Below are 21,944 nucleotides of genomic sequence, written 5' to 3' on the forward strand. Positions count from 1 at the left end.
GGGGGCTGAACCCAGGGCCTCTAGTAAGGGCCAGATAAGTGCTCTGTTACTCAACTACACTCCAAGCTTGACACTTGGTATTTCAAGTCATTCAAATCACATTATGTTAACTAAAAGCCCGTTTTCATACTCTTTTATTTTATGACTTTATTATCATTTTGTGGTGCTAAAGACCCAACCCAGAGCCTGCCACATGCTAGGCAAGTACTCTACCACTGAGCTACATGCCTAGCCCTATATTCTGATTTTAAGTCATGTTTTGAACTCTGCACATTTGGTTAATGATTTCGGGTTTTCAAAACAGCGTCATTAGCTATCGTTGTGAATAAATTTCTTTGACAATATTTTTGTAAGTCGTCATTTCAATCCCTGGTCCTCCTGGGTCTGGATGAGGTGTCCCCTCCCCTGCTCCTGGTTAGGCTCCTCTCCCCTGCAGCTCAATGGCGGTAACTCACGTCCACGTGGCTCTGCGCCAAGAGAAATGCCTATGGAAGGGAAAGCCCTTTCTGAACGGAGGGCTGACTGCCTTTGTGAAAGATGAGAAGACAAAGCCTAATACTGTGAAACCTCTTTAGAACATTTTCCAGGGAACTGAGCATTCTGAATGTTCTACGTGGGAACACATGCGCGGGGCGAGCGGCACAATGAGGGCATTTCACTGCACTTCCCGGGGCCAGACATTCCAGCGCACCCAGCGCAGGAGCCAGTGGCCCGGCTGCAACACGAGACGGGCACGGGCTCAGGAAAGCTCCCCTGGCGCCCCCGCCCCCACTCTGTGGTTGTGCAAAATGGTCAATTACTTCGTCTGAAACAGAGGCCACGTCTGTTCTCCAATGCTGTGCTTTGGGCGCGCCCTGAGACTATCCGATGTTTAAGTTGGTTCAGGTGGCCCAGGGAAAAGGCAAAACAGTACTTTCACAGACTGCAGAAAGCATCTGAGAATAAACGAACATCTCAGAGGGAAGGTAAGCACACCCCACGGTAAGTAGCCTCTGAGCTTTTCTCTAGGTCGTGCTTACCAAGTCCTGTGGCTACACGGTTCTCCTGTTGGAAACCCTGTCTTCTTACTCGGTTTAATAATTTCTGAACACACAGATTCTCAGATGACTTAAGGTCAAAGTCTCAGAATGCCAAGCAGCAGGCAAGACGTCTTCTTGACCTCTCCTCCCTTGGGCTCTATAGAGCAGCCCTTTCCAAAGATCTGGGGCTGGACAACCTTACTTTTTTTCTTTTTCTTCTTCTCGCCCCTCTCTCCTCTTTCCCAGAGCTTGTTTTTGTTATGCTGGGAATTCTACTTTACTTGGGGTATTTAGTTATCTAAGAGCATCTTGGTGTTTTTCAGATTACCGAGAATCTGTTGTAATGTGACTTTGTATCACAGCAGATAAAGGGATCAAGATAGAGAGCTGATGGAGACTCAGCTTTCTAAGTATGGATGATAAGCATTAGTAGATAAAATGTAATCAGCCAAGTAAGGGAAACAGCAGGAATGAGAAGAATGTTTCTTATTCAACATCTTGTGTAAAATTTCCCCTTAACAAAGTCAGATAAAATATAAAGAATCAGAGGAAATTTTAAAAATATAAAATTAGCAAGAAAAGTGTCCCTTAGGTGCTTGGGTGGGCTGGGGATGTAGTTGAATGGCAGAGTGCTTGCCTAGCATGCATGAGGCATGAGGCTTCAGGGTTCATGGGTAGTACTATGGTAGAGGGGCAGGATGTGTTTCTCTATATGTATGCATATAGGGAATATATATATATATAATATGTATATGTATATAATATATACATATAATATATACATATTCATATTATATATATATTTTCTGTGTATATGTATACATATATAGCGAAAATAGATGAGCCTGTACAAATAAATAAATATAGGTATGTGTATGTATAGATTTTTTTTTCTTTTTCTGTTAGGATTCATTTTATTTTTCTTGGTACTGGGGATTAAACCGAGGGATGCTTTACCACTGAGCTCAATTCCCAGTCCTTTTTATTTTTTGAGGCAGAATCTCACTAAGTTGTGGAGGATTTTGCTTAATTGCTGAGGCTGGCTTTTAATTTGCAATCCTCTTGCCTCAATCTCCCGAGTCACTGGGATTATAGGTGTGTGCCACTGTGCCTGGTTTAGGATTAACTAACTTTTTAGAGTAAATTTATTCCTTGGTTGATTATTCGGTTTGTCAAATAACTGAAACTACTTTTAATAGCTGTTTAAAAAACTTAAAAATGCAGGCCTGGGGTCGTGGCTCAGTGGTAGAGCACTTGCCCAGCTAGCGTGAGGCACTGGCTTCAATCCTCAGCACCACATATAAATAAATTTTTTTAAAAAAAGGTACATTAACAACTAAAAAATATTTTTAAAACCTTTTAAAAATGCACAAGAGTAGGTGTTTGTTTTAGGAAAACATGAATAATATGTTTGACATTGTAAAATGCTAGCTTCCAGAATATGAGTGGTCTAACAGAACTCTTTTTTTTAAATTATAGATGGACAATACCTTTATTTTATTTAATCAATTTTTATGTGGTGCTGAGGATCTAACCCAGTGCCTCACTTATGCCAGGCAAGTGCTCTACCATTGAGCCACAACTCCAGCCCCAAGAACTCTTTATCACTAAAAGTTGAATGCTCTAAAAGGCCTCAGAGAATACTGGAATTAGACAAGCACATATTAAAGGCTGTATAACTTCCAAATCCCTACCACTAGCCCTACCCCATCATTCCTCTTTTAAGGATAGGTCATCTTTCAGCACTTGGAAGGTACAAAAGTCAATTTGGATGCTGAAGAGAATGAAGCAGCTGTATAGGGTTTACTTACTATTCAACATCCCCACCATTAAATTCCCCCAGCCACACAGGAGGATTTCGTACTGGCTCTCTGCACCAGGCAGCCTACATCTAAATGGTCCCCAGTGATCCCCACCTCCTATACTTGTGTCCTGTATCATTCATGAATGAATCTCATACATGCATTGGATAATATCTTTCCCTCCAGTGTGAGCTGAGTTTTGTGACTCAGTTCTAGCAAATAGAGTGAGGCAGAGGTAGTTGTATTTTGCCTCTCAATTAGGTGACAAAATGGCGTGACTTCTCTCTTGGATGCTGTGTTTTACTTTCTGCATCTTAAGGAAGCCACTGCCAACTTTGAGATGCCTATGGACAGGCACATCATGGTCTAGTATCCCACAAGGCAGTGAATCCTGCCAACAACCACATGAGTGATCTGGAATCAGGTCCTTGCCCATTGCATCTTCACATAAGGCCTCAGCCTCTTATTTGCTACCTCATGAAACATCCCAAGCTAGAAATAATGAATGCCATTTTTTTCTTATTTTTTAGTTGTAGATGGACACAGTGCCTTTATTTATTTATTTATGTGGTGCTAAGGATCGAACCCAGTGCCCCACACATGTGAGCAAGTGCTCCACCACTGAGCCACAACCCCAGCCCCATGTTTGTTGTTTTAAGTTACTAAGTTTTACCATAATTTATTATGCAGCAATAGATAATGAATACCCCATTCTTGTGCAGTCCTTGCCTACCATCCTCTTCAACCTGCCTTCTCACTTATCCTTCCAGCCCTTTCTCTCTGATAGCTATTCCTCATCTCCACATTCCTTTTACCTCTTTGGGAGGAATGGTTTAAAACTATCTCTGTTTTGCCAGCTCCTTTTAGGCCATGCCCTAAGGGCTTCTCCTTCTTCACCTTCAATAACTTAAAAATAATAAAGTAAGTTTTCAGCCTAAGAGAACATCAGCATTAGCCGTTATAAGAATACTTTTTTTTCCAACTTATATTAAGAATGTGAGTCCTCCAAAATAAATAATGTGTCTATGATTTCATCAACTTGAAAATGCCTGAGCTCTGGTAGATTGATAAGGTTGGCATTAAGAATCTGGATGATTCAACAATCAAATACCCGGGTATTAAACTTTTTATATTAATAAAACAAATTATTTTAAAATAATTAACAAATGGTTATTTTGGCCTACCCTCTTGTTTCGGTAATTGTTATATGTTAATGTCAGATGCCTGCATCTGAAACTTTCAGGTTTCCTGCTGATGTGCACTGCTACAACTTCAAATGAAATGCTGTGTGCTATTTATTACCCCATTTTTACCTTTAAATATGTGCTAGTAGGGCTGAGATGTGGCTCAGTGGTAAAGCACTTGCCTAGCATTCTTGAGGTAGTAGGTTTGATCCTCAGCACCACAACAAGAAAAAAATAGAAATAAAAAGAGGAATAAATAACTTAAAATTCTGCGTTTCCTAAATTAGACTTTTCTTCAGGTTTCCTGGTTCCTGCAGCCTAGAGAAATCCTCATGACAGTCTCCTTCAGTGCCCTGCTGCCCTTCCCTCACCGCCTTGTTCTACCTGGGCTCATCTCTTTCATCTTGCTATTTTCCCTCCAGTTCCAGAGTCCTCAGATTAATTCCTCACCATAACCATATTTGTCCTTATGACATGACATTTTAACCTGCTTTTGTTTGAACTTCTCCCATCTAGGCTGTGTGGTGGAAGGGAGGCGATGGTCTTATTTCCAGTACCAGGAAGGTCCCAGACTCATGCCTTCTTTCCCAGATGTCAGCATGTTCCTCTGCTCAAAATGTTCCTGGCCTCTTAAAAGAACATTGTAAAATGTTATATATGATATTAGAGTTTAAATAAAAAGTTTTTAAAAAATCCTAATTAAATATACAAGAATAAAATTCATTTTCCCATTGAAATCCTACTGAATTTGCTAAAAAAAAAAAAAAAAAGATATTCAAAACAGAGTTTTTTTTCCTTAAGACTAGTCCAAATGTCCGTATTATAAATTAATTTATGGGCTGGGGATGTGGCTCAAGTGGTAGCACGCTCGCCTGGCACGCGTGCGGCCGGGTTCGATCCTCAGCACCACATACCAACAAAGATGTTGTATCCACTGATAAGTAAAAAATAAATATTAAAAAAAAACCTCTCTCTCTCTCTCTCTCTCTCTTTTTAAAAAAAATAAATTAATTTATAATTCAATTCAAGTAAATTTTATTTTTGTAATTATCACTCTCTTTAGGGATCAATTTCCATACATTTAAATGCTCATCTACGGCATGGCAATGAATGGCAAATATTAGAAAATTATGTCTTCTCATGGCAACATCAGTAGTCTGAAACTAAAACAAATCCTGGATCATAGACTGTTGTAAATTATGCTTAGTGTCAGGAAGGTGGAGGAACACAGAACATCAACTTCAGACATTGATGTTAAGGAAGCATTTTCAAAGAGCGTAGGATTTTTGAAGAGCGTATGAAAGAATATGCATCCATTCTAGATGTCATTCAATTTAAGGTCAGAAGGGTTGCTTTGGGGTGTGTATTCAAGGAAACATCCCCTCTCTGCTTCCCTCTGGGCAGCCAATTGCACTCCTTGCTTTCAAAGTTTCAGCACTGGGAGTTTCTTGGAAAAATGTCTGATGAACTAGATTGGGATAGAAAACAGCGAGCTGATAAAGGAGGAGAGAAAATTTCTACAGGTAGATTTCTCCTAGAACGAGAAAGAACTGCACAGGAGCAAGGAGAAAGTATGGCCTGGCTCAGGGGATTCTACAAAAGACATGGGGGTTGGAGTGGAGGAGTTTCCAGGTCAAAACTCCCTCACCTGACCCCACCAGCCAGCACTATGCTTCTTAAATATCTCAAAGAGCTACAGCTCATAATTGGGTTGCCCTTTGGAGCCCAAGAAAGTGATGGTGACCCTATAAGGAAGCATCTCACTGAGGAAGGGTCTTGCTTCCCTTCTTGTTGAGACAGAGTCTTGAGTTAGGAAGGTGGTATCAGGAATGGAATGGTAGCTAAGAACCCAGTGGCAATTAGTGAGCTGTGACAAGAGATGAGCAATTTCAATCTGACCAATGTTTAGTGTGGAGAGGCACTTCACCAGTTTAAGTAAACATGTTTGAACATTAGCCAAGGTAATGCTTGAAGAGCAGGCCTCGGGGTGTGGCCCAGTGGTAAAGTGCATACTTAGCATGTGCAAGGTTCTGGGTTCAATCCTCAGCACCAAAATAAAAGCACAATAACAACAAACACCCCCCAACCAAACCAAACCAAACAAGCCAAAACACTTGAAGAACATCTTATAGGAGAATAGAAACGGAAATCTGGGCATTTGGGACCCCACAGAGATTTGTGCTGGTAGATGGAAAAAAAAAACAACAAAATTTGGAAGGAGGTTGATTTCCTGTAGTTACAAGGGTGGGAAAGTTAAGATTGAATGTCATTGTCACCTCGTTTGCACTCACAGGCTGGGAAGTTACAAAAGCTCACAGAGGGAATAAGTTTCTAACCAAGATCACTTTTTCATTCGGAAAATTCAATCATGTTAAAATAGCATTTTGAAAAACATGTTTGTTAAAGATCAAAATTATGTTTCAATTACAAAAACTCAAAAATAGTCAGATTTTGGGACCAACATTCTCTGTCATGGACATACAATAAGACAAAACTTTGAAACTCACCCGTGGAACTCACCTTGCCAGTAGATCAGAGTAATAACTCTATGTCATACCATTATTGTGCAGATAACAAGAATTCCAGGGAAGTGTTTAGCACAGTGTCTGGCACACAGAAAGTGCCCAGTTAGATTTGCTCATTGATTAGTGAAAAAGCCTTCGCCAGAAAATTTAACTGTGTGTCAAAAGAAAGACCATTAGAGCAAATGCCAAGAGATTTTTTTTTTTAATTCTTCTTGTCAGTATGGCCATCAAACCACATTTGTTAGACATTCATTTTGCCAAGAGCTTTTGATAGCCACAGCACCATGAATGAGAAAAGAGATGACAGGGGAGATGAGGATAGAGCTAAGTTGGTAGAGTGTTTGCCTTGCATACACAAGGCCCTGGGTTTGATCCCCAGCACCAAAAAAAAAAGAGAGAGAGATGACAGATTCTTTGGTTAGCCCTCAACTAACCTCCTGTATCAGATAGGAAAAATGAACAGCTCAATATCTGTCATAGCTAAGGTCATGTTTAACAGTAATTCACACATTTATGAGATACGACTGTTCACTGAGTCTATAACACCTGCTTTAAATTGTTTACTGTTTTTTAATGGGTAGTATAACAATTAGGGTAATTAAATAGTGATTGAAGTATTTTGTAGTTTTAATTTTCTAACACTGTGTTTTTTTAGAAAACACCTATCTGTTTTCTAATCCCCAATTAATTAACTATGATTGTGGAGAATTGAGTTGATTGGACTGGCTGGGATTAGCAACCCTCTACTCTGGGTGCAAATATTTGAATTAAGGCTAAAGGAGGAGAAGAAAGACTACAGATCCTTTCCCAAGCTGGTCTTGCATATCCAAATATAAGAAGTATAGTGATGGTAGTCATTGTTTAAATGTGTCCTGGTCTAATGTATCTTCTCAGGAAAGAATAGGGTCAAGGATGAAGAAGACAGTGATGAGACTAATATTATGGATAAATTTTATTGACTTTATACTATGTGCCAGGGACATCAAAAAGCACTTTATATACTATATCCTATTTGCCTATAAGTCAGCACAGTAATTTTCATTGTATAAGAAAGCAACTTGCCAACGTTACCTGAAGGGCTGTTGGGATTTGAGACCAAGTCTGTGACTTTATTTGGTATGTTTTTCAGATTATTTCCTGAAAACAGGAATTGCATGAAAATATTTGGGACTGAAAATTATAAAGGAAGGACTGGGTGTGTAGCACAGTGTAGAGCACTTGTGTAGCATACACAAGGCTCTGGGTTCAGTCCCCAGTATGAGACACACATATACACAAAAGAGAAAGATAAAGAGAGAAAAGAAAGAAAAAGTAATAGGCAAAATCACACATATATGATTCACAAAGCTTCCAAATTTGCAAATTGTGCTTACTAAGAGGATATTTGAGCCATATTATGTGGGGAGGCAGGTTGGAGACTGAACCCAGGGCCTTCTTGAAAGTTAAGCATGTGTTCTACCATGGAGTGACAACCCTAGCCCAAGTAAAAGGATATCTGAATATTACATAATTTTAGCAAATTCTGACCTATGTTCATCTGGAAAGGTAGATCAGCACTATATCATAAAAGTTTCTAGTTTGTGTCATTTTCATGTCATTAAAATACGTAACTTGATTCTTTCCTCAAATGTTAAAATTGGATTTTTTTTTAGATTTTTAAAAATTTTGTTCTAATTAGTTATACATGACAGTAGAATGCATTTTGACACATCATACATATATGGAGAATAATTTCTCATTGTTCTGGTTGTACATGATGTAGAATCACACCAGTCATATAATAATATATGTACATAGGATAATAATGCCTGATTCATTCTACTATACTTCCTTCCCCCATTCTCCCTTCCCTCCCTTCACTCCTCTCTACCTAATCTAAAACAATTCTGTTCTTTCCTAGCTGCTCACCCCCTTATTGTGAATTAGCATCTGTATGTCAGAGAAAACATTTGAACTTTGTTTTTTGGGATTGGCTTATTTCGCTTAGCATGATATTCTCCAGCTCTATCCATTTACTGGCAAATGCCATAATTTCATTCTTTATCCATTCATCTGCTAAAGAAAACCTAGGCTGGTTCCATAGTTTAGCTATTGTGAATTGAACTGCTATAAACTTTGATGTGACTGTGTCACTGTAGTAGGTTGATTTTTAAGTCCTTTGGGCATACACCAAGGATTGGGAGAGCTGGGTCAAATGGTGGTTCTATTCCAAGTTTTCCAAGGAATATCTATACTGCTTTCCAGAGTGGTTGCACCAATTTGCAATCCCACCAGCAATGTATGAATGTACATTTTCCCCCACATCCTTGCCAACACTTATTGTTTCTTGTATTTTTGATAACTGCCTGACTGAAGTGAGATGAAATTTTAGAGTAGTTCTGATTTGCATTTCTCTAATTTCTAGAGATGTTGAACATTTTTTCACATATTTGTTGATTGATTGTATTGCTTCTTCTGTGACATGTCTGTTCAGTTCCTTAGCTCATTTATTGATTAGGTTATTTGGGTGGTTTTTTTTTTTTTTTTTTTTTGGTGTTAAGTTTTTTGAGTTCTTTATATTTCCTGGAGAGGCTGTATCAGAGGTGCATGAGGTAAAGGTTTTCTCCCATTCTGTAGGCTCTCTTCACATTATTGATTGTTTCCTTTGCTGAGAAGAAGCTTTTTGGTTTTAATTCATAAAATTCCATTTTTTCTTTTTTAATTAATTTTTAAAATTTATATATGACAGCAGAATGAATTACAATTCTTATTACACATATAGAGCACAATTTGTTATATTTCTGGTTGTATACAAAGTATATTCACACCAATTCATGTCATCATACATGTACTTTGGATAATGATGACCATCACATTCCACCATCATTTCTAACCCCATGCCCCCTCCCTTCCCCTCCCACTCCTCTGCCCTATCTAGAGTTCATCTATTCCTCCCATGCTCCCCCTCCCTACCCCACTATGAATCATCCTCCTTATATCAGAGAAAACATTCGGCATTTGGTTTTTTGGGACTGGCTAACTTCACTTTAGCATTATCTTCTCCAGCTTCATCCATTTACCTGCAAATGCCATGATTTTATTCTATTTTATTGCTAAGTAATATTCCATTGTGTATAAATGCCACATTTTTTTTAATTCATTCATCTATTGATTCTTGATTTCACTTCTTGTGTTTTAGGAGTCTTGTTAAGGAAATCAGATCCTAGGCTGACATGGTTAAAGATTTAGGACTACTTTTTCTTCTATTAGGCGTAGGGTCTCTGTTCTAGTACCTTAAGTCTTTGATCCACTTTGAGTTTTGTGCAGGGTAAGAAATAGGGGTTTAATTTCATTTTGTTACATGTGGAGTTCCAGTTTTTCCAGCACCATCTGTTGAATAGGCTATCTTTACTCCAGTGAATGTTTTTGGTGTTAAATGGTATTTTTAAAGGACGATTGCATCAACCTTCAGTGTAATTTTTCACTCTGAAATAGCTATTGACTTATTAGAGCAAGATAACAGCACAATTTTATTTGTGTCAAACCCTGAGTTTCATTAGAAGAGACTATGGATTCATTAACAACAGTGATCTTCTCAAACAGAAATGCATCTGGTGCAGCCATATAATCCCAGAAACTCAGAAGGCTGGGTCAAGGAGGATTGCAAGTTCAATGTCTGTTGCAGTAACTTAATGAGATGCTCTCAAAAAAAAAAAAAAAATGGAGCTCAGTGGTAGAATGTCTCTGAGTTCACTCTCCAGTACTGGGGAGAAAAATAAAACAAAAAAAAGCATTTGGTGGCCAAGGGAGGAGACCATATTTGATCCCTAAAAATGAGTTCAGTAACTGTCACAATATTTTATAACCATTTGGACTTTAATTTTAACTACTCTATTAGCCTGTTGTGCAGCATATACAAATCGACACCCTGTTAATTTCATTGCTTTACTTAAAGTTAATACTATCACTTTATTTATTGGCCTCAGTTTTATTTCTCTTTTGCTTTCTCTGTCTTATTTTGCCAGTGAACCAAGCTGAGAAGCTGAGGTCATCCTTACTCTTTACAGCCTCTATTCAGCATGTGCGTGATCCCAAAGAGTCTCTCCCTTCCTGTCACCCAGGACTTGGTTCAGGTGCACATCCTCATCTTGGCTTTCCCAGACGACTTCAAAACTACCCTGACACCAGGCAGCTCCTCAAGCCCACTCCACTCTCCACTCAATGGAAGGAAGTTAGGTCATTGGGGGTGCCCTTGAGGGAGCCACTGGGATCCTGCCCCTTCCTGTCTCTCTTTGCTTCCCAGACACCATGAGGTAAGCCGCTTTGTTCTGCTGCACACTCCTCACCATGATGTTCTGCTTTGCCACAGGCTCAAAAAACATGAGGCAAAACGGACCATGGACTGAAACTTCTGAAATCGTGAGCCAAAATAATACTTTCCTCCTTATAAGTTGGTCTGTCTCAGGTTTTGTCACATTGATGGAAAGTCCTGGTCACGACGGCAGCAGTGCTCAGCTTGTGTTTTTGCCATGTACTGTGCTGTTGGTGATTCCTCCCCTCTAGCCTTTTGCTCAAGCTGTTCCCTTTGCCTAAAATGCCTTCTCCGCCCACCCCACCCTCTGGCTCTCTCTCCCTTTGCCTATTTTCTACTCACTCTTGAAAACACTGTTCAGATATCACCTCAAAGAAATCTAGCCTTCCCACACTGGGAGCCTCTCCCCTTCCATCTCAGGCCTCACCACTCTGTGAACAAAATAGGCATTTATTAAATATATTACTATAACCATTATTACTCTTATTACATTTTACTGTAATTTGCAATGTGTTTGCTGTCCTTCTTTAGAATGTTAGCTCATTCACTTTTTTTTTTTCAATACTTGGATTTGCCCAGGGGTGCTCTGTCATTGAGCTACATCCCCAGTTCTTTTTGTTTTTTATTTGGAGACAAGGTCTAAGTTATCCAGGCTGGCCTTGAATTTGCAATTCTCTTGCCTTAGCGTCCTGAGTAGCTAGGATTAAAGGCTCAGTGGTAGAGAGCCTGCCTAGCATGCATGAGGCCTTGGGTTCAGTTTCAAGTACCTTAAATCGCACGCACACACACACACACACTCAAACACACACACACACACACACAAGCGATAAAGCTACACAGATCATAAAGTCATAAAAATAATACTAATAGCCCTTAAACATATGAGATTTTCAACGATGTTGATGAGAGAAATGTAGGTTACTTTGCTTCCATTTCTTACCGATCACATTGGCAAAGTCAGAAAGTTTGACAATATATTCTACCAGTGAAAATAGGCAAATTGCCATTCTTAGGTATTGTGAATAGAACTACAAAGTGGTACAGCCATTAGTGGGGAGTTAGCAATACTGAGTAAAATTATATATGCCTTTCCAATTTATATATGCAATATCCCTCTTAGAAGTCTATTCCAAAGATGTCTGCAAAAAACATGAGACTGCAGAAAGCTATATTTTGTAGCACTATTTAAAATAACGAAAAATTGGAAATACCTCAAATGATAATTAGTAGTGGACTGGTTAAATAAATTATAGTAAATGCATAGAATTAAGCATTTTGTACAGATGAGAGAGAATTCTTTACATAATGCTACAGAGTGATCTCCAATGTATTAAAAGAAAAAAAAAACAAGGTAGAAAAAGTTTGTTCCACCATTTCTTTAAGAAAAGCGAGGATATGATCATAAATGCATATGTGGCTATATTTTTTGAAATATTATAAGAAAAAGGAGAGCAAATGGAGTTAACAAGGATAAACACTAGATTTCTCTAAATATCTTTTATTTGAGGATTTTACTTATAAACAACGTAAATATTTCCTTAATTATAAAATTACTTTTTAAGTTTCTAAAACAATGAAACAGAAGAAACCCAAATGAATCTAAATATGTACCGAGTTGGTGCATATTTAGATTCATTTGGTACATATTTAGATTATTCTTGTACAGAAAAACTAATTCTGGTTTCTCTCTTCTATTTCTTTTAGCTTTTTTTCTCTTTTGGCTCTCAGAATTGCTAACCCTAAGCCTGTGAAGCCGAAGACTACACTTCCCATTATGGGTTAATGAGAGGTCCCCTCTCAAAAGTCAAGAGCTCCTTTTCTGCTTAAGCTATGAAAAAATTACTATTCTTCATTTAGGTTCCTCCTTCCTTTCTCTTTCCAGCATCATTAAAACCACCAGCCAACAGGGCACATTGGTGTGCATCTGTGATCCCAGTGATTCAGGAGGCTGAGGCAGGAGGATCACTTGAGCCCAGGAGTTGGAGGCAGCCTGGTAATATGGCAAGACCCGTGTCTCTGATGAACAACAACAACAAAACTGCAACAACTGACATAATCAAATGAACAGATTCCTCTCCTCTACTAAGAACTTTGCCACCTAGATGCCTTGGAAGATGGGAGTTCCAGCACAAAAATAGGGAATTTTCAGAGAGGGATGCTTTCAATTAGCTATACAGAGCCCTTGACTATAGTAATTATAATCAGCTCACCTAATTATAAAAAAGCTACAGAAGCTTCTGCACATAAAGAAGAGTGTGATGAGGATCAGGACCAAAGATGATCAAGAACGCCACAAGGACTGACTGACCTTGTTGCCCACATGGGAGAAACAGAATCTGCTTCCCGTTAGAAGGGTGGAGTGGTCAAAAGGGTGGAGAAAAGAGGGGGAAAGGTGGAGAGAAGTGCTATTTGTGTACATTTTTGCGTATGTGTCTACGCTGTCTGTCTCAGGTCAGGTTCTCTGGAAGTGTGAGGGAGGCAAGATGGTTATTTCAGTTATACACATGTGAAGGAAAAGGGGAGGAAGCAGTATTGAGCTGAGGAAGAAGTTGGGTTGGGGGACCCAACAAAAACTGTCCCGGAGGTGAAAAAGTTTCCCATAGCTACCTGGAATGATTGCCTCCGCCCCCCATTTCACTTAGTCACTGGAAACAGACTGTGCCATTAGGGCTTGACCTCAGACAGAGGAGGCAGCTCTCTGCAGCTGCAGCCCTTGTGAGGGAGCTGATAACCGGAGACAGCCCTCCCTGCAGCAGGGATACAAGCTCTTCCTTGAAGGGGGACGTCGGTAGGCATCTCTCTGCCTACCATACTAGTAAAGCTCTCTGTGGTTAATATAGTATTTTTGTTCTTATTGTAGTTCTCAACAGACCAGAGGTATTACACGTTTCAGTAAAAAAAAAAAAAAGAAAGAAAAAAACATATTTAGTGAGCTCAAAATTATTTTTCAGATATTCAATGGATTATCAGGTAGTTGATATTGTTTCTAAGCAGGCTGGAATTACCCATTCAATTGATTTATTCATTCCCTAAACGTTTATTAGCCATCTGTTGCATACAAGACTTTGGAAATTTAAATATAAATGAAGATGTTTTTATATCATGACCTTCTGGAAGTAGAGAAAACAAATAGAGGACTGGGAATACAGCTCAGGTTAGCATGTGCAAGGCCCTGGGTTTGATCTCCAGCATTGCAAAACAAAACGAAAACAATAAATGAATAAATAAACAATTAAAACTAAGTGGTAAGTTCAAAAGAAAGATCTAAACACAATGCAATGGAGGTTAAAGACAAATGAAGAAGAAAATACTTACATAGATCTGCAGACATCCTCCTGGAAGAAGAGATGTGGGCATTGGCTTTCGGAGGACAAGAATTATTTGTATAGGTAAGTTACAAGAAGAGCAAATTGTATGTGTAAAGGCTCAGAAGAATGAAATCACTGCAGGGATAGAGAGAGCCACAAATAAACTGATATGACCAAAGTAGAGTGTGTTTGAGGAAGTATTAGAATGTGAGGCTAGAAAGAAATATATATAAAATTGTCATTTTTATTAATGTAATTTTTTTGCATTTTATCTGAATGGTGATTTTCAAATGTATTTAACCATGGTTTACAGATTTTGTTTTTTGTTATTTTATGTGCATATATATATATATATAATATATATATATAATATATATGTATATGTGTACATATACATATATATATTTGTTTTGTTTTGTTTTGTTTTTGCCTACATGAATCCCTGCAGAACATTCTTTATGGAATGTCGAAAAACACTGGTGATTGAACCTGCCAGGTTATCTGGGATAGAAGCTTGATCTAAGACTAATACCTGCACAGGTCTGTCTGTCTTTCTTTCTTCTTTCTTTCTTTCTTTCTTTCTTTCTTTCTTTCTTTCTTTCTTTCTTTCTTTCTTTCTTTCTTTCTTCCTTCCTTCCTTCCTTCCTTCCTTCCTTCCTTCTTTCCTTCTTTCCTTCCTTTCTTTCTTTCTTTCTTTCGATGATAACACTGGCTTTTTGTGTATGTGTATGTGTGTGGTGTTGGAGATTGAACCCAGGGCTTTGTGCATGTAAAGCAAACACTCTACCAACTGAGCTATATTCCCAGTCCAACACTGACTTTTATTCTTAACACTCTGCCAATGTATTATACATGAGATCTTCTGTAAGAACAGGTTAACAAATGTTTTAAGACAGTGGGCACATTCATAAAGAAGGGAGATACCAAGAGAAATTAAGAAATATACTCTAGAGGTAATTAAGCTTCAGCAGAATAAATAAAACACACCAGGATGTTTCCATTAGAGGTTTCTAGAAAATCCAAACTAAATTGCTCATAGGGTCCTGGCCAGGCAACAAAAGGTTCCTTCCTATGTCAAGGTCTCCATTCTGAGCTTGGAAGATGCCCTTGTAGGAATTAATGGGTATCCACCTCTTCCATTATGCAGATGTGCTGTGGATCGACATTCCATGGATATAAACATCAATTTAACAATACTTTGTTCAGATTCCAATGTAGAAAACAAAATAGATAATCAGCTAGAATCCTACAGATAATAAAGGGGAAAAATTATGGTAAGTTGAGCATAATTTGTTGATTTTTATCTTCCTTCCAATTTAGTTTTAGTATATTAATTGAAGAGAAAAGAATTTCCACAAAATGAGCTTTTGGGAAGGCCTGAAAACTCTGACCTAAACAGTAGTGAGAAGGTCAATCACTCATGTTTTAAACATCTGGAGACCCAAGGGTTCTAGTTAGCTGATTACCTTTCCCATGGATTGAATAGTTCCCCATAGGTCCAAATAATGTAATGGTTTCAAAAGTTAGTGGATTATATTTTGCTCATCTGTGAATCAACATGAATAACTTCTACTTATTTAATATAATAAGGGAGAATTTGTCCTATTATACACAGGGGGAAAAGAGTATTAAAGGTAAGAAATTTCTCAATACTCAATGTGCTAATCTCAGCAATTAGGAAAATTATAAGTGCTTTAAATAAGAATGTAATTTTTAAAAAGGTGTTTATTTTAGAGAAAACAAAGTAATTGACTTGTAAAAACAAGTCATGGGAATGGGGTGTTTAAACATTATTTTTAATAACATGATTAATAGGATATTTAGAGAGAACATATAAAAATATAAAATAGGGTAATTGTGAAGTCCAAAATAGTAGGTATTTTTCAGTATTTTAGTATACATTCCTTTTTTTGATTTGTTCTTTTTAGTTGTACATGACAGTAGAATGTATTTTGACATATCATACATGCATGGAGTATGACTTCCCACTTTTGTGGTTATACATAATGTGGAGTTACTCTTGTGGTATATTCATATATGAACATAGGAAAGTTATGGCCATTTCTTTCTACTGTCTTCCCATTCCCATCCCCCAACTCTGCCCTGTCCAATCCCATGAAACTCCCCCTCTCCCCACCAACCCTTCCCTCTTACCTATTGTGAGTCAACATCCGCATATTAGAGAGGACATTTGGTCTTTGGTTTGTTGAGATTGGCTTATTTCACTTAGCATGATAGTCTCCAGTTCCATCCATTTACTGGCAAATGCCATAAGTTCATTCTTCTTTATGGCTGAGTGACATTCCATTGTGTAAATGTACCACATTTTCTTTATCCATTCATCTGTTGAAGGGCACCTAAGTTGGTTCCATAGCTTAGCTATTGTGAATTGAGCTGTGGACAGGTCTTTTCTAACTCAACATTGACAAAGAAAAGTCATTGAATGCAGTTTCTGAAATGTCACTGCTGTCTGTATCTGACTGTTCTTGGAGACTGGAATACTAGAACTCTGTTAGAAGTTTTCATAGAGTCCTTAGCAACCACCCAGCCTATGTCATGGACAGGGAGAGCAAGAACTACAGTCTTTGGTTCTAACTGGTGCTGGTTAATTAGTCTGAAGAAATTGAGAAAGAAATTCCATTGGCACAGTTAAGATCATAGCCATGGCGTCTGTAACATACCGGGAGCCAATATCTACAACTGTGGGAAGACGGATGATTTTTTCAGGTAAACAGAGTCTTGGTATACATACTCACAGAGGGAACTGAACTTTCTCTCTCTCTCACTTCTATGATTTTCATATAAGGGAGGTAATAATGAAATAATTACATGTGTTTATTTACATGGGTCTATCTGGTTATGCTCATTTGGTTTGGTGTTGCTATCTTGTTGCCATAAATACATCTTTATCAAAGTTGCCAAAATATCTGAGCCAATTTTTGCATTTTTATTAGCATGACATTTTTGGTTTGTGTAAGGAGAACTCCTTGATGTTAGTAAAACGTTTACTTTTAATCAAATTTTCATTAGTGCTTTAAGCCTCTTGTATCATACAAACTTGATATATTTGCTTGATTAAAAATTTGAGCATGGGGGCTGGGGTTGTGGCTCAGTGATAGAGTGCTCGTCTGCATGTGCGAGGCCCTGGGTTCAATCCTCAGCACCACATAAAAACAAATAAACAAAATAAAGGTATTTAAAAAATTTGAGCATGATGTGCATTAAACCTAGTAAAGTTGTTGGGCTGTGCTTTATCTTTCCTTTTTAAAAAAATATTTATTTTTAAGCTTTAGGTGGACAGAATATCTCTATTTTACATTATGTGGTGCTGAGGATTGAACCCAGCACCTTGTGCATGCTAGGTGAGCACTCCACCATTGAGCCACAGCCCTATGTACTTTATCTTTCAATTTAAATAATTTGGGCCATATATGTGTGTGAAATTATGATTAAATAAAAACTAGAATATGACTAATTGTGATAAGTTCATAAGGCATAAACTAAGTTTCATCTTCTTTATTTTCCAAAATATAAGCATATTTTATAATATTACAGAAAGATAATAAAATGTATATTTATGGTAGGTATTTGTGATTTATGTTGATCATTAACTATCTCATCTACTTTGCTCTTGTAATATTCTCAACTTTGGAAAAACCACCCATTTCCCACAGAGAGTCTGCTTAAAAGAAGGTTATTTCAACTCTTGGGTTGTGTTGGAACAGATGGAGCACATGACCCTGACTAAACCAATTACACTTCATTTCCCTGGACAGAAGGGCTTCTAATGGGCATAGGACCCTTGTCATGCCAAGCAGGCCCAACTGGACTCAAAGATGAGAAGTATACCAAAAAAAAAATTGCTCCCACTGCTAAAGGGCAGTGATAATTTGAGTCTGAAGTTGCTGAAAAACCATGTAGAGGTTGGGAACAAATGGAGTCTACGTAAGAGCCAGTCTGAAAGAAGTAGAGTCAAGGAGAGGATCTGGGTGTTGAGTCCTGAAATAAACTACATCTGAGACCTCTCCTACCTCTGAGACTTGTTTTGAATAGACTTTATTTTGTAGAAAAGTGTATTTACAGAAAAATTACAAAGTTAGTACAGAGCATTCTAATATATCCCCCCCCACACACACAGTTTCCTCAGTTATCATTACTATTATTAATTTTACTTGGTGTTGGGGATTGAAACTAGAGCCTAGTGCATGCTAAACACATACTGTGCCACTGAGCTAACCCCCCAACATTCCTTAATTGCTACATCTATGGCACATTTGTTACAATTCATGAACAAATATTGATAAAATCAGCTAAAATGCATACTTATTCATATTAGTGTTAGCTAATGTCCTTTTTCTGTTCCAAAATTCTATCCAGGATGCTGCATAACATTTGGTTGTCATATTTCCTTAGGTTCCTCTTGGTTTTGACAGTTTCTCAGACTTTTCTTGTTTTTGATGACCTTGACGGTTTTGAAGGAATACTAATCAGGTATATTGTAGGATGCTTCTCAATTTGGATCTGTCTGCTGTTTTTCTTATGATTAAACTGGGGTTTTGACTTTTTGGGAGAAAGATCATAGAGGTAAAGTGCCATTTTCATCATGTCATAGAAACGTACTGTCAACATGATCTGTGACTATTGATTTTGACCTTGATCACCTAGCTGACATGGTATTTGTTGGGTCTCTCCATTGTAAGGTCATTTTTTTCTCCCCTTTCTCTACTGTGCTCTTAGGAAGTTGCCATGGGCAGCCTATACTTAAGGAGAGGGAGTTTTGCTTCTTTTCCTTAAGGATAGAGCAGATATATATACAGGATATCTGGAAATAATCTGCATGAGAGAATTGTCCTTTCTATCCTATTAATTTATTTAAAAACTCCTGGATATTCATGTTCTGTTAGAGCTATAATCAATGCTGATTGACCAATTTTGTTGGAAATTGTTCCAGCTTTGTGCATTGAGAGTTGTCAGCTTTCTCCTATGTCCCTTTAATGTATTCCCATCAATGTGGGTTGGCTTATCTGCTTTGCTTGGGGTAGCACTTCCTTACTTTCTGGTACTAGAAGTTTCTCCAAGATCATTTGTGTATTTCTTGCCCCAGTGCTAGAAGTGGCCATTTCTCCCAGAGCCCTAGTTCCTTTATTGGAGAATGGATTAGAAATCCATGTCTGTACACAAGATGTGCTAATTGCTACCGGACTCTTGTTTCCTTTAGGCCTTCTCAACTGACAGAGCAAGGAAATATATGTGTATATGCAAATCTATAAAATTTCCAAAGTGTAACCATCTGTGTCTATATTAAGTTCAAGGTGAATTTTTGATCATGTCTCCAACTCTAATCCATATCTATATGAATCATTCTGGCCTCTTCCCCTTGCTTATATGTAAAGCCCCACTCCAGTATTAAGAAATATGACTCCTACCTATATACCATCCATTTACTTATTTATTTAAAGTCTTCATGTACAGTACCATCAGAGTTAGTAATTCATATACACTTGGGGAAAAATCTTTACCAGCTTGAGTACAGTACTTACTTGCAATTCCTTTGGCTTTTAGTCTTACATACTGCCCTCGTTTCCTAAGTTATTTAAGTCAACAACTTTCCCCCCTGCTCCTTTAACGAAATTGTTTAGTACATTTGTAATATAGTCACAGTCACAGTCTGTGACTGTATATTCTTGTCTTAGTCTGAAGTACTTCCTGGAGTCCCCCAACCTCCTAAATAATTTTAAAATTTACATGCATTTAAGCTTACTATTTGTGCTATAAAGTAAAGGAGTTTTTGAAAATTCATAAGGACATGTACCCACCACTGTACAATCATACAGAATAGTTTCATTCCTCTAAAAATATCCTGTGCCTCACTTATTTCTTTCCATTCTTTTCTCCCCTGATTGCCTGACTTTTTTCACTTTTCCTGAATGTCTGCATTAATCAGCTTTTTGATGTTGTGAACAAAATACCTAACAAGAACAACGTAGAAGAGGGAAAGCTTATTTTTTCTCTCAGTTTCAGAGGGTCAGTCCATGGTTGGCCTACCCCATCATTCTGGGCCCAAAGTGAGACAGAACCTCATGGTGGAAGGATGTGGCAGATGAGCACTACTCCATTCATGGCATCCAGGAAGAAAAGGGAGGCAGCCATACAGAAGATGAACCCTTGCAGGGCATACCCCAGTGACCCATGCCCTCCTGCCCACCCCACCAGCCCATACTTAACATCCAGTTAATCCAAACTAGGAAGGACTGATTAGGTTATAGTTCTATTAATCCAATCACTTCATCTCTGAATATTCTTGCATTAACAGGAGCTTTCAGTGAACACCTGGTATCCAAACCATAGCAATATTATAGACCCAGAATCAGATATGGAGTCTTATTAGATTGTTCTTTCCCTCATCAGTAAGAACTCAATGATCCTTCATATCTTTCATGGCTTGATGGCTCATTTGTTTTTATTAATTAATATTTAATTGTCTAGATATGCCACAGTTTTCTTATCCATTCACCTATTGAAGGACATCTTGGTTGCTTCCAGTTTTGGACAATTGTGAAAAACAAATTCTATAAACTTTCATGTGCACGCTTTTGTCTACACATGTTTTCAAATCAATTTGGTAAATATCTAGGGGTGTGATTGGTAGATTATATGTTTAGCTTCATAATAAACTGCCCAACTGCTTTCCAAACTAGATATACCATTTTACACTTCCGCTAGCAACAAAGGAGAGTCCTTGTTGCTTTGCATTTTTATCCACATGTGGTATCTCTCTCTCTCTCTCTCTCTCTCTCTCTCTTTTTTACTTTCAATCATTCTAATCCATGTGTAGTTGAATCACATTGTTTCAATTCACAGTCCCCTAATTACCAATGTTGAGTATGTTTGCCGTTTGTATATTTTCATTGGTTAGGTATCTATTCATGTTTGTCCTTTATATAATGGGCTTTTTTTTTTTTACTGTCTTATTGCCAAGTTTTACAAATTTTGTGTAGATTTTGCATACACAAGTCCTTGTTTTGCAAAAATTTTCTCCCAGTCAGCTACTTGTCTTTTCATCCTCTTACTGTAGTCCTTCAAAGACCAAAGTTCTTAATTTTAATAAAATGCAACATCAAGTTTTTCTCTCATAGATTATGCTTTTCATATTGTTTCTTCTGTGTTCTCTTCTAGAAGTCTGTGTTTTCATTTAAGTCTGTGATACATTTTGAAACAATTTTTGTGCCTCTTACATTTGTCATTTCCATCAGCCAATAAATTTCCTCTTTTCCTGGGCTAGGGCTGTAGCTCAGCAGCAGAGTGCTTGCCAAGCATGTGTGAGGCACTGGGTTGGATCCTCAGCATCACATAAAAATAAACAAATAAAATAAAGGCATTCTGTCCATTTTTTAAAATTTCTTTTATCCTTCAGTCAATTTAGGTTGGGTTTTCTCTCATTTGCAGCTATAAAACAATCTTAATTGACACTTAAAATTTAATTTTTGTCAGTGTTTATTTGTTATGTATTTACATGGTTCAGATTCTTGTCCCTTTGATAGATTTATGGTCTTTCATTGTATAATAGTCAGCTTCATATTCCCCTACATTTTATTTTAATTTCCAAATTTCACTGTCATTAATAAAGCCACATGAATATTTTAGCATACTTTTTTTTTCCTTTTTCTGTTATTTTCTTGTGGTATATTTGCAAAGAACAGAATTAACAGATGAAAAGAACAAATAGATGTTTAACTTTTATTAATGACAAAAGCTTTGAAGGATTATATAAAATACTATGAACAATATGTATGTATTTAAAGCCCCCTATATGTT

At 37.7% G+C, this 21,944-nt stretch overlaps 1 long non-coding RNA gene across 2 annotated transcripts; it reads left to right on the top strand.

The window, feature by feature from the left end:
* Positions 1-347: 347 nt before the first annotated feature.
* LOC120892569 (uncharacterized) lies at positions 348-21,250 on the top strand. Of its 2 annotated transcripts, none has more exons than XR_005737302.2 (3): positions 348-965; positions 10,535-10,822; positions 12,526-21,250. It is a non-coding gene; the product is annotated as an uncharacterized LOC120892569 (long non-coding RNA). The 2 variants fall into 2 exon arrangements; XR_013426085.1 differs by having other exon boundaries at positions 352-965; positions 12,704-21,250.
* The last annotated feature ends 694 nt before the right edge of the window (positions 21,251-21,944 follow it).

This window comes from Ictidomys tridecemlineatus, chromosome 9, assembly GCF_052094955.1.
Source record: "Ictidomys tridecemlineatus isolate mIctTri1 chromosome 9, mIctTri1.hap1, whole genome shotgun sequence".
Taxonomy (NCBI): Eukaryota; Metazoa; Chordata; class Mammalia; order Rodentia; family Sciuridae; genus Ictidomys; species Ictidomys tridecemlineatus.